This window comes from Limulus polyphemus, unplaced genomic scaffold (genome assembly GCF_000517525.1).
Source record: "Limulus polyphemus unplaced genomic scaffold, Limulus_polyphemus-2.1.2 Scaffold17, whole genome shotgun sequence".
Lineage (NCBI taxonomy): Eukaryota > Metazoa > Arthropoda > Merostomata > Xiphosura > Limulidae > Limulus > Limulus polyphemus.
Window position 1 is genome coordinate 931166 of NW_013665627.1, and position 13841 is coordinate 945006.

A 13841-nucleotide genomic window follows, 5' to 3' on the forward strand; every position below is an offset into this window, starting at 1 on the left:
TGTGTTGCCTTGGGTTAGACTCTACAAGCGTTTTCAGAGCATCAATATCAATTCCAACGTGTCAAGAGATCCTTTTAAGACTTAATGTAAAATGTACGAGAAATTACGGCACATTTTTGAAAATTTGACTATATTTCTTTGTATAAAGTATTTATTAGGGGTGACTATACCCAACTGCAAAGCAAACATGTTTTTAAAATAGCATGAAAAGCTATAGGCACAGAGAACGTGGATGCATTCACACCTTAGGAAAAGAGAAAAACAGTTGCTCCCTACCAGTTTTATGAGATTTTTTTGACAAACCAAAGAAAAGATTTGTTTTTAAAAAACAAAAATGAGATTCATAACAATTTATTCTGGATTTGTAAAGAGCTTATTTTAGCATTCTATTAATTAGCCCCTAGTGGCAAAGCGGTAAATATGACGGTTTATAACGCTAAAAACCAGGATTCGATACTCGCGGTGGGCATAGTACAGATAACCTATTATGTAACATTGTGCTTAACTAGAAACAAGCAAGCAAACACATCTATTAAATTATATATCAGTTAAAACGAATTTCCTAAATAGAATACAATAAGATTCTTAGACCACTCAAAACTACTAAGTAAAGTTTAACTGAAAGGCAAATCACTTAAATTAGATCACTTTTAGCAAAGTTCTCTAGATTCTCCCAAATAAACATTTACTTTATGCCATTTCAGTAAAATATTAAACTACTTAATTCATACGCCTTATGATGACATGTTTATTTGGGATACTTGCATGTAGGTGGGTGTGGTCTAATAGTTAGCGTATCGGATAGAGTTCCGAGGGTGTCGGATCCAAGGCCTAATGCTACCAAACACGCTTCACAGTTGCAGCTGTGGATGCGTATTAAGAGTGACAATCAATTCCGCTATTCGGTTAAGAATAGCCTTTCAGGCAATGGGTGTTACCGATTGATCATTTAAACAAACACGTTGCAAGTAAGTCCATAGGCGGAGTAAACGGAGAGAGGCACTGATGGTACCTGCCCTAACTTTTGACTCAGTGATGAAATTCCCCTTTAACTAGAGAATACAGACTTTTGTATAATTACCAGGAAAAGTCATTGTTTCAACATAGCAAAAAAGGTGCCACAGTCGTTGATGCCTCTCAGTTCAAGTATGTTCGCCGCCTATGAGTAAGTTTAATGGTCTACAGAGAATTTGCTCAAGATCCAACATGGTGGAGTAAGGTCTAACTGTATGTCTAAAACATCATTCAAAATGCTGTCGAAAATCGTGCATAGCGAGAAAAAAAAAAGGAATGGCTTGGAAATTGAAAATGCTTTATTGTATATTTGTGTTTCCACTAGTGACCTCTTGAAAACAATTTACCCGAAAGGGAGCCAAAGACCGCCTGGAGGGTTCACCTGTTTTTACCACTATACAGTAGTGTGTTGTCTGTCAGTCAGTCAGTAGAAAATAAAATGGAGATGCTTGAAGTTACAATTTTACTGTCGTGACGTCAGTAAAACGTGCGCATGCCATGAATCACGTGAAGAATTATGCAGTCTGTAGGCTACAACACAACATGACCTATGAACTTCAAAAGCATATATTTGTTACTCTTAATTTTGGTTTCATTTATTCTTGAAACAGAACACTTTCAAGGACCCTGCGGAATTACATCTAGATTCTACGGTCATATATCAGGGAGTTACTGGTACGTACTCACCTCTAAAACCATTACTGTCTTAATCAAAACAACTTCAAATTTCAGTCGCTCTACTATTTCAATCTTATAAGTGTGGTTTATTTATTAGTGTGTTTCTCTTTCTTCTTTTTGTCTTTCATTGTCAATAACATGACTTGAATCACTTTTAATAAGTTCTTTAATGAAATTACGAAAGAGTATACTTCAGTTCTCAAAATATTTTTTCAGAATTCATTAATATCTTAAAACAAATATTTTTTGTATTACTCTGAACACATTATTATATTAAATCATTTCCTTTAACAATTCTTATATCACAGCTTTCTGTAGCGGAAGGTATAACAAACTTAAAGCCAATCTGCCTCGAACACTCTTTCAAATGAAAGATTCAGGAAATGTTTATATTCTCAAAAGCAATAAAACATAAAATTGCTCGCCTGAAGACACACAGTGTTTGATTTGACGACAAAGTATATCCTCTTTCTTTCCACACTTGGAAGAGGCGGTATTGTTTGAAACTATAGTCCAATCGCATAAATGGCCGTAAACATAATTTATCATAGTTTTGCTTTCTGATTCTGATAAAATGGGTTCTTATAACAAGGAAGTAAATCTCTAATTGTGGTTTTTAATTAATTATTCTTTCGTATAGAAAAATTCGAAGCAGCTTTTCAGCAGTTTCATTTCAATTACTAAATATTAAAATGCTGGCTTTTAGACAAAATTCTAAAAAGCACGTTCAGCTGATCTATTCAAAAAACGAATAAAAAGAAAGAATACGAACTGTCTAATCGAAGAATTAAAACCAAAACCTAACTCTATATAAAATGACTTATTTATATTTCGTGCGTTACGAAAAATGACTGTTTTTGTTTTAAACTTGTTATTGTTTTTTTTTAACGAAAGCTACACGATTGGGCTATCTGTGCTCTGTCCACCGTCGAAAATCGAGCCCCGAATTTTATAATTCTAAGTCAATAAACTTACCATTTACCCACCAGGTGTTGTTTTGTTGTTGTTTGGGTGGGTTTTGAATTTCGCGCAAAGCTATAAGAGGGCTATCTGCACTAGCCGTCCATAATTTAGCAGTGAAAGACTAGAGGGAAGGAATCTAGTTATCACCACCCACCGCCAACTCTTGGGCTACTCTTTTACCAACGAATAGTGGAATTGACCGTCACATTTTAATGCCCCCACGGCTGAAAGGGTGAGCATGTTTGGTGGGACGAAAATCCGACTCCCAGATTGTGAGTCAAGCACCCTAACCACCTAGCCATTTTATAGCGCTTAGTGGAGGTTGTGTCTTAGTCTAGGTATATATTTGCCCATTGTTATGTATTATATACAGAGAATTTAGTTACACAAAAACTATAAATGCTCACTGTATTCTCAAACAAATCTCCACGACAATCTCCAGCTGCTGCTTAACATTTACATCTCGAACTAATGCGAGCAAATAGTCAAGAGCTACAATAAATCATCATGAACTGTATGAGCTAGCTACTAGCTATGCTTATTATCATTACAATGTATATAGTTAGTTAGTATATCAAGTAATCATTTGCCCATAGTTGAATACAAAAAAGACAGCAAACGAAATGAATACAAAATTGTGAATTTAAAAACCTACAAATAGGGATCGTGAAAAACGTAAATGAACAATGTTGGAAATACTGTAGATATTATTTACTCAAACTACAAATCCATATTTTTACTCCACCAAATGTGATTCTAGGAAACAGCATTGAGCCAAAATAGGGTTTTGTAGTTTGAGTAAATAATGTCTACAGTATCCCCCATCCGTGTTTGCTTACTTTTTTACGATTCCTAGTTGCAGGTTTTTAAATTCCCAATTTTTTATTTATCTTATAAGAACTTGTCTAATATATGTCAGTGAATCAATCATAATAACTTTTTCGTAATTGGTTGTGCTTCTTACACACTTAAAACTTCAAAGAACAAATTTGGGTAAGTCTGGATGCAAGGGATGTAAGCTGATGCGCTTCTATGAAGTATTTTAAGAATCATGATTTATAGTACCTTTCATACTTAATATAATACGATACGCTCATTAAATAGACAGCTAAGTTACTTCTAATTTAACAAATATTACCGCGACAAATTGCTATAGTGGAGAAATTCCTAATTTAAAGTAACGTTTTGGTTTACTACTAACGTTAAAGAGGATCCCACATATGCAATCTTAGTCTTAAGCTGACATAGATACACATTGTTATTACTATTTTTACACTTTTCTAACATGTTTTAAACATAGATGAAAGTCCAGCAGATTAGTCTAGAATACTTACGTCTATGTTTTTTTCTTAATAAATTATTCTTAGCTATTTCGGACACGTAGGCTACAGGATGGTTTTTATGCCGGGAAATTGTGAATAACTTAGGTTTTATAATTTGTATAACGTCAGACATAGCAGCTATATATATATATATTGCCTCGTCGTGTAATGTGAGTAATCATTCGATTCTCCTCATTAGCGCTAGGTCTAATCTCACTTACAAACGAATAAATGAAATTATGTGATGATTCTAGTATTTTATGAGCAGTCCTTTGTGCGAAACAACGGTCGGGAGAGCAATTATTTTGCTACAAAAGATTTAAATGATAAGGACATTGTAAGAGATCGTATAATTGTGGTATTATAGATGAATAAATCCTAGAAGAAAAAAAATTTGAAATAAGATTATTGCATAAGGAGCTATTACATTTTTCAGTACTATAATGTAGTATTAAGATTACGTCTATAATTAAAGTGAACTGCCTAGGAAAAAACTGTGTGTTCAAAAAATATGATTAATTGATACAATATCTCATTTTGAAGTTGAGTTATTAACCTATACAACTGTAATAACGGGTTTGGCTTGATGTAACCTAATGACTTCTGAAGAATGATGAATCAATTTAATGTTTTTTGTAAAATGACTCCTTTGTATCACAGTCTAGGCAGCTAAATTACACAATTATTTTACAAATGAAGTTATGGCATAATTAATTTAAAAATATATATTGGTTAAAAAAAGCTAGAAGTAAAGAAATCTTCCTGGCCAACTTCATAATAAAGAGGGAAATATACACATCACTGAGAAGTTTGTCTCTTACATCGTTTTTCACAAATGTTTTTCAAAAGTTAGATAAAGTTAAAAACTAGGGAGTCTGGAAATAAAGTTTCCGAATAAATAGAGAAGTGAAAAAAGTAAACAAAAGTCGATAAAAATCAGAGATACAGTGGTTTACATGGATATGTTATCTCTGGGCTTACTTTCCTTATTAATTGTGATATTGGTGGGTCCCTCCCCCCCTAGAAAAGCCCTCTAGTAGTTCAAAAGTAAGTTTGGAGGCTTATAACGTTAAAATTGGGTTTCGATATGAGCGCTACACATGTAGCCTATTGTGTAGCTTTGTGCTTAACAACAAACAAACCCTCAGATAATATATAAAGAAACTGTTTCTATATTTGTCTTTAATGAGTATTTTATTACTCTTATAATAAGTGATAGTTTTTAACCACATGAAATGTGTATGCTGAGGTTTTAACAGTTACAAGGCTTCTCTTCGAGTATGGGAGAGGTGTAGCCTAATGATTAACATATAGAGCTGCGGATCATAGGGTTAACGATTCGATAAGTGATGCTACTGAATATGCTCTTAGATGTGGTTGCGGTATAAAATTGACAGAGACGATCCCGTCATTTAGTTAGTAGAGAGGAACATGGCCCTTATGGCAGCAAATCTTCCTGCTTGATTTCCTTCCTTCTGATGAGGAGTTCAAAATTAGGGACACCTATACGTAAACCCTAGGTATTTATGATATGGGCGTGTAACTCGCGTGCCGTTCATCTTGAAAATTGAAATCGCGATCCCATTTCTCTTCACATGTATAGAAGAACTTGTTACATAATGTTTTAATACCAGTACAATAATTATATCATAATTTCAAAAGTTTGGGAGCTATAATAAACACTTCATATTTTATTGTCACATTATTATTATTAATTATTATTGTTTGATGAGACAATAAACAAGAAGTTTAAATAACGTGTGTGTGTGTGTGTGTGTTTTTTATAGCAGAGCCACATCGGGCTATCTGCTATGTCCACCGAGGGGAATTAAACACCTGATTTTAGCTTTCTAAATCCGTAGACTTACCGCTCTCCCACAAGATAACCTTTAAAGTACATCTTCTCAGTATTAGACTAGAATAAATGTAATAATTTGAAGTGCTGAGAATAAATAGGTATTTTTATTTCCATTCATTCTCGACATTTTCGTAATATGCTGTCGTCTAAAGTAAAAACTGATACCGCACTGAACGCTTTACCTTTTATGTATTTTTTTACAAAGCTGTATTTCCTGTTGATACGAATTTTACCAAGTCTTTACCAGTTATATACATATACGCGATGTTTCATGATTGAATATATGCTCCTATTTAATGCTGATGATTTCCACATGACTTTATTTATACGCCAAACATTTTTACCACTATATTTCTTGGGATACTTAAAAAAGACAATATTTATTCGTAATCAAAATCCGTATCTTTCTCGCTCTTTTCTAAATCCATGTCGTACTGCTTTACCACTAGTACTTTAACATATTTATTCCACTGTCTGTCATATTTTTGTCGTTTTCTTTTAACGTGAATTGATGATCTAAAAATATCCGATTATTTTATGATTTTTATATCGATTAGAAGAATGGTTTACCTGCTAACATTGTTTTTCACTTGGTAAAGAAGGACTTACAAAATCTACGGTAAAATGGACAATCTCGGTAACAAAACACAAGTAGTTCAGGCTTGGAACGTCACATGAGATGCACAGCTTGTGAAAGTCACCATAAATGTTAGCATGTTACCGAAAAACTGTTTTTATACTAGATGTAATGTAAACGGTTTCGACCTTTCTTTCAATATAACAAAAAACCACTTAAAATATTTAAAACATTGGAAAACTGAAAAATAAATATTAAAGATATCCCAATAACTTTACTGTATCAGCTATACTTCAGTGTAATTTTATCAAAAGCTGTATATACATTTCTATAACAAAAATGTGAGAATTCCATCTTTTAACTTTCTTCATGAGCGCGAATCATGAACAGCCCAAAACTTATACCGAGAGATAAAATGTTTTCTAAGTTATTTTAAGGAAAACATACAAGTGCAATCAATATTTCATTATTAAAAGTGATAATCGACACATTTTATAATAATTTCCATGAACCGTCTATTCTAATATATATATATAACCCTTAAGACGTTTATATTTTTTCTGCGGAAAAGGAAATTGGGCATTTCTATAGAATGTAATCCTTTTCTTTTATACATTATTTACCGAAATTTACATTTAGTGAGCTCAATTTTATTTGAATATTTAACAAAAAAATACCCTATAAAATATAGAACAATTTGAAATTATATCCGAGTTGGTTCAAAGTACACGCATTTTACGTCCGACCTCACAAATCAAAATTAGGAATATTACTAATAAAATACGTACTAACTTAAGCATTGTTTTAGTAACTATAAGATTCTTTTAATATGATATTTATATAAAATCCGCCCGAGTGCTTTAATTTACGTTTCATATTCTAATTTTGTTTTAGCTGATAATTTAATAAAAGTTTAGGAATTATTTCTCTGCATTTATTTAGTATTTACAATTCTAAACACAAAAAAGACATTTCTATGAAGATGAATGATTAAAGTTAATAAAACATAGAGAGAAAATTTTGGATTGTAGTCTTCGTATAATGGTTGGACACTCACGTAGCATTTCCAAATGTAAATATAACTTCATACCTTCCAATTGCGAATATTCAAGTTGCCACAGATTCGTCTATAAGAGCTATTTCTTAGCCTTACTGTAAAATAATTGCGTTTTTATAAAAAGCACTTAAGAAACCTTGCAATGTTCCTTTTTAGTTTTCTTTCCCATGTCAGAATTTAAAATATATATGTATATAACTTTCCTTTTTGCCAATTGTCAAATATAAAGGCTATCAGTTATATTTCTTAAGGGTATAAGTATATACTATGTTGTTGTTGGGCTTAGGATTCGTTTACAGTAGGTGTCTGTGACTTGTTAGCGATAAATTCAACGATGATTAAACAGCACGCACTTCACTTGTTTTCAAAATAATATATATATTCACAACAAGTTGACGTGTGTACATTAAACTCTTCAGCACATTACGGACATATTATAAATACTGTATATATGTAGTTCTCTCCTTCTTGTCAAATATCCATTTAGGCTTATTCAATTACTTTAGAATTTCAGTTGACAAGCCGTCTTCTCTATTTCTATCGCACTAGTATTCTCTGTGGTTCACTTACAATTGTGACGCGAGTTACCACAATCGTTTGGTCTTCTTTATTTTGAAGATCCTCTGTTCCTTTTGTCAAAGTGCACTCAGGCTGATTCAATTACTTTAGAACCACGCTTTGACGGAATAACATTATTTTTCTTATCTTTTTTTTCTACTGTTAGTTCACTCTAACATATTAAACGTCAGGCCTATGTCAATCGTTAGGCCTATCTCTTTTACGGTAGTTAACTTCACATCAACTTCATTCTCTTTTGCTACTATCTGTCTGCTTCTGTCTGTCTGCTTCTTCCCGCTCGTCTCATGTTACTTGTATCTTTATTACCTAATTGTCTGTCCGACTTCTATATTCTTGAGGTCAATATATTGCATGTGACGTTCAATTTTCTTAACATCAATGAATTATTAACAAAACTTCCTATAATCATCTGCTTTTAACTCTTATTATAACAAAAAGTAAACAATAATAAAATATTCACTCACAACACTATATTAATAAATAATATCTGAACGAAACATTCTTTTAGATCCTGGCATCATAGTTCATAGATGGTTCGACCTTTTATGGAAAATATAAAATCTGTAGCATATTAAGGCTTAAACTTCTCATAATTCATTTGTGCATTTTATTTTCTTGTGTATCCCTCATTGAGTCAGCGGTAAGTTTACGGACTTACAACGATGAAACTAAAGGTTCAATTCCATGTGTTGTACAGAGCCCAGATATTGTTCTGCTTACCTTGGAGCTAAACAATATAAACGAAATTTCCTTGTGCATTGCTACTATGCCATATTTTTATAAAACTTACTTGTGAGGCACTGCAGGTGTATCGTCTGATCAATGACATATAACTAACGGTTTTTAGCAGGCGCACTCCTTCTAATGGTTTTTGGGGTTTTATATAAAACGTCTCAAGTTTCTGTTAGTATTAGAGGAGAGTTTTTTTTTTTTAGAAGTTTAGTTTAGTTTAGTTTTTGAATGGCTATTTCAGACAGAGATTTCTGTATCGAACTCGAAAGAGTGTTTGAACCTAGATATTAATCGTAGGTTTTTGTTATAAGCTATCATTAGCTTTTTGTTTACGACTCTAAAGAGTTTTTGTAAGTTCAAGAATTAGTCTTAACTTTTGTAAACCTTGTGGATTTTGAGAAACTGTTGAAAACCGTTTTTGAAAATATCGACAAGTTTTGGTGCAGTTGACATTGGAACATTGAACTTTTCGTAACCGTACATTTAGTGTGAATTGGAACTTTGAATTTACAACCTGAAGCTGAATTTCAACATACTACGTTTTGAAATGATTTTATTTTTTGTATTGTACCCTTTGGTACATTATTGTATATAAGTTAATATTTGTGTTGGTGGCTTTTTTAATATTATATCTATAAAACTACAAAATTGCAGAGTTGTCAGTTTTTTGTTTTATACGTATTTCAAAGTACAGTAATACGAGATCGTAACAGTACTTTGTAAAGAATTTTTTATTAAATTTTGAAAATTTTTATAGCAATTCCTAATATGCCAGAAAAAAAGATTATGTATGCTATGATTTTTTTTACTTTATCCTGCAATATCTAATTGGAACTGTATTTTCTGTACCGGATTTCTTTCTTTTATTTGAAAAATGAGTGCTATACAAAAATAGCGGAAATTTCACGAAGTGGATTTACCCACCGTAACTTTTTAACTATCAAGAGAAGATAATTTCTATCCTCTGATTACTGTGACATTTATGTGCTTATTATTATCACTTTATTAGGTCTTGACTTTTGTATCAGATAACATTTCTGAAATAAACTTTCAACCATCAATGACATTGTGGTTATATTATGTTAATATTTTGTGTCATAAGTAGCTGATTAAGTATAAAAAGTACAACAAAATGGAAGTACGATAAAGTTGGGCACTTAAATTTGTTATTTAAAGTACGTAAATAAATACTTTTAACTACGAGGAAATAAATCTAAAAGTTACGAAGTACGCTTGAGATTTGTGTAGGCTATTTTTGTAAGCCTAATAACAAAACTGCATATATAAAATTTGAGCTCGTACTTCAATATCAGACCTATTAAAGTGATTGTGTTATAACACCATTTCCGTTAAAATTACATGTTCACCTCCATATAATATGGCTGTGTACAGTTATATGAAAACACATTTTGGCATATATTCGTTAGAAGAAAAACTCTTTTCTTTTTTTTTTGTCAGTGGAATATCGTCGCTGCGTAAGTAATCTAAAACTGTGGCATGCAGTTTAAATTATCCTTTTTCGTTTCTATTTCGGCTTTTTTGTGGTTTGATTAAATTTAGTTTTCCTGTTTCAAAGTTACAATCTAATTCCCAAGTGTTAGCTAGACAAATGTTCCACACGTAAGCGATTATAAACACGGGAGGAAGGAATCTTCAGTTTTCCATTAAAAAAAAGACTAAGAATTTCTGTTTCAAAAGAGAACTTTATACATGAAGGTATTGATTTTTCAAGTGAAATATTGGAGAAAATGTGCTTGACTAATACATGATAATGAGAAAACTGTCAGGACTGTCAGAAGTTTATAACATCTATCATACTTAAAGTATTTTTTTGAAGAAATAAAAAGTACACATTTTGGAAGATATTTTAAAATTGATCAACAATAGAAACATTGAAAAAAGTTTGAAACGCCAAAATGTTATTGAAGAAATTCATTGTTTTAAGTAAGCATACGTACGAATTTTGTAACAAGTATCTGGACTATGCTACTATCGTTGTGCATAATTTTCAATCTTATCGTGTTAACCTGTGTAACAACGTACATGTGTTCAAAATCTATCAACATATTTGATTCGTTTGACCGTGATATTTGAAAAAGTTCACCTAACTCTCTACCTACTTAGATTAATCGCTTTAAAAATCATAAATTTACAGTCAGTTTGTCTAAAGTGACAACATGATAACAGGTTAGATCAAATATGTGAAAAACTAGGTGTTCAAAACATCAGTTTGTTGAATGTTCATAGGACCTTGTCACAAGTAATAACTAAAAATTATATAGATCGTGATCACGTAAAGTCAGTCTGAATTATATTTTTAATTCCGCTACTTCAATAAAATGCAGTCATTTGTTTCCCAAAACGTATATACCTTAGTCTGTAATGCTGGTTGACACACTTATCAACCATATCAACAACTCTTAACAGAACTCTACCCCATAATTGAGTTTTTCAAACAAGATTCTAATTTAAGGTACTGTTTAAACATCCAAAGCTAGCGAAGCAACAGAAACTAGTAGGCCTAAAATTTGTGATAAAAATTCTAACTGGTGAAATATACTTTAAAAAACAGCCTTATCATCTTTTAAGCGAATATTGGGCGTCAATGTACATTAAATTATGAATAAGTTCCTGATTTTATTATTCAAGATAATTTACTTTCTTAAAGTTTTCTTTATCATACGGGAATATAGTTATCAAATAGTCAAAATTTCTACATTTTCGTAAAAACTTTGTTATCTTATGTAAACCCACTAGCTAAATATGTAAATGTAATTGGGTAAGAATTGAATCAAGAAAATAGGACATGTATCAAAAAGAAGAGGTACCTGTAAATATATTTATTGTAAAGCTCACGAATGTGTATATTTTAACTTTACAGTCTCTGCTGCTTACTGAATGTACAGTTATGAAGTCAGCTCCCACCTACCGATGATTGATGATTATATCGCACGCCATATTTCCTGCTGCACATCAGTTTTGATTGAGTTCTAGGTCACATGAGAAACATTAATCATAGCTTTGGCCCGCTTTTGTGATTAAATGATAACTTTTCCTTTGCACTTTATAAAATACAGGTTTTTACTTTTTGCTGATTCTTCGTTTCTGTGTTTTGACAGCATTTGATGAATAATACTCAGTTGGAGTGCTTTCAATTTCACGGAATTTTACCTGTGGCATTGAAAAACTCTGAAATGTATTCACTTAAAAATTATCATTATAAAATCCATCTGTTCTGTGTTCTTTTTGGTCGTTTTTTTATGAAAAGAATAATAATATCACTACATAATAAACAGTGTTAAAATTTTATAGAATATATTATCAATGGGACTCCTTAACTGATATGACTTTAGTCACAGCAATGAAGCTGATTAGGAAAGGCCTTTCGCATTTCCTGAAATTTATCGACGAGAGAAAATGAATTTTTTTACAGCTTTAGCTTTAAAAAACAAAACAGTAAAAACAGTGATAACCTAAATGAATGCTCTATCTTACAGCTCTTAATCGTTGTTAACTATGAAATGTTCTTACTAAGTTTTTTAATGTGCAACTTATTCTGTAGTACATAGATACAAGCCTTAGCTTATGGGTTATTATTATACAAGATTTTGAAACTATGATTGAAATGACATTCTTACGCATACTTGTGTAATTATTTTATACTAATGTGTGTTTTAGGTTAATGAAAATTGTTTTATATATATTAAGGAACAAAGTTTTACATTTACAACAATCATTGTCATTTTCAAAGTACCTTGTACAACATATATAATGAGAATAAAATTGACTTTCTTATTAATGCATAACTAGATAAAAAATGCCTCACCGTATAATTTGGTGTAAGAATTTTAACGTAGATTTTTTTTATCAAAGAAATTATATAGCTTTCCACTTAAATAGGAATAAACCTATAGAAAACAATGCCACGTTCTTACTCTTTTCAAACATAAAGTCGTAAACAGTATGATATTGTTTTATGAATTTTCATGCTTATTTAAATGTGTATTTGAATCCCTAGATCCATCTTCTGATGAACATTCATATCCGATTTTTAATGACACATAGCTGGAACTTTAAATTTCACAGTACAGGAACTGAATCCACTTTCAATATATAAAAAATATTCTGAGGTAGTCATTGAATAGAATTTCTTTACGACACAATTAATTACAAATTGAATAGAACTGAAGATATTTAATTTTCATCATGACGTAGAAGAGAGGTTATAATCCTTATAGTACAACATTGACCCATTAGCCGATAGCAAAATTCACGGAACGATAAAGGGCCTTAGATAATAGAGAATACTTACGAAAATAATCTTCTGTTAATGAGCCCCCAGCTCGAAACTAACATCTCTTTGATATGTCTTATCTATTTCTCTATTTTATTGTGTATTTTGGGCTGCTTTATTCGTACAAATCGCTAATATTTCTTATTTTGTTAATTAGACATTCATTTAGCACATTAACTAGTTTGCTATAAAGTTGAGTATAGCTTTGTATTTCAACCTACCACGTCATTCAGAAAATACCTTTCATAAAGTTTTTCTTATAAAACTTTTCATCCCAATGCTACAAAAGTAAAAGCCAAAATATCAAATTAAGCCTTTAAAAAAATCTTACTTATATTGCGAACCATGGTGTCTGTTCGAGTGTTCGCCTGTCTCCCAGTTTAAAAGCTGTGCACGCAGGTAAAGCTCAACATTCACTTTTCAAATGACAGGAGAACAGGCATGAATAATGTTAACGCCAAATTTTTATTTCGCAAGCAGGATATTCTATACCAATTTGTTAGAAATTAATCACACTATCATTCACATTTCAAAATGTGACGTAACTTAAAGAATAAAAATGTAGATTTACCGTAAATTATTGTTGAGCGGCTTAAAGCATGACAGAAATACTATAAAATTACTTTTCGCGGTGGGCGGTATAAATAGCTCAGAACATTGGCTCTGAATAAAACCAAGAGTGCGACACAATTAACCTTTTTAAAGAGCATGGAGTCATTTAAATTGATATATTAACTTAAACTTTTCCCTTCACTGGGGACGGGGAC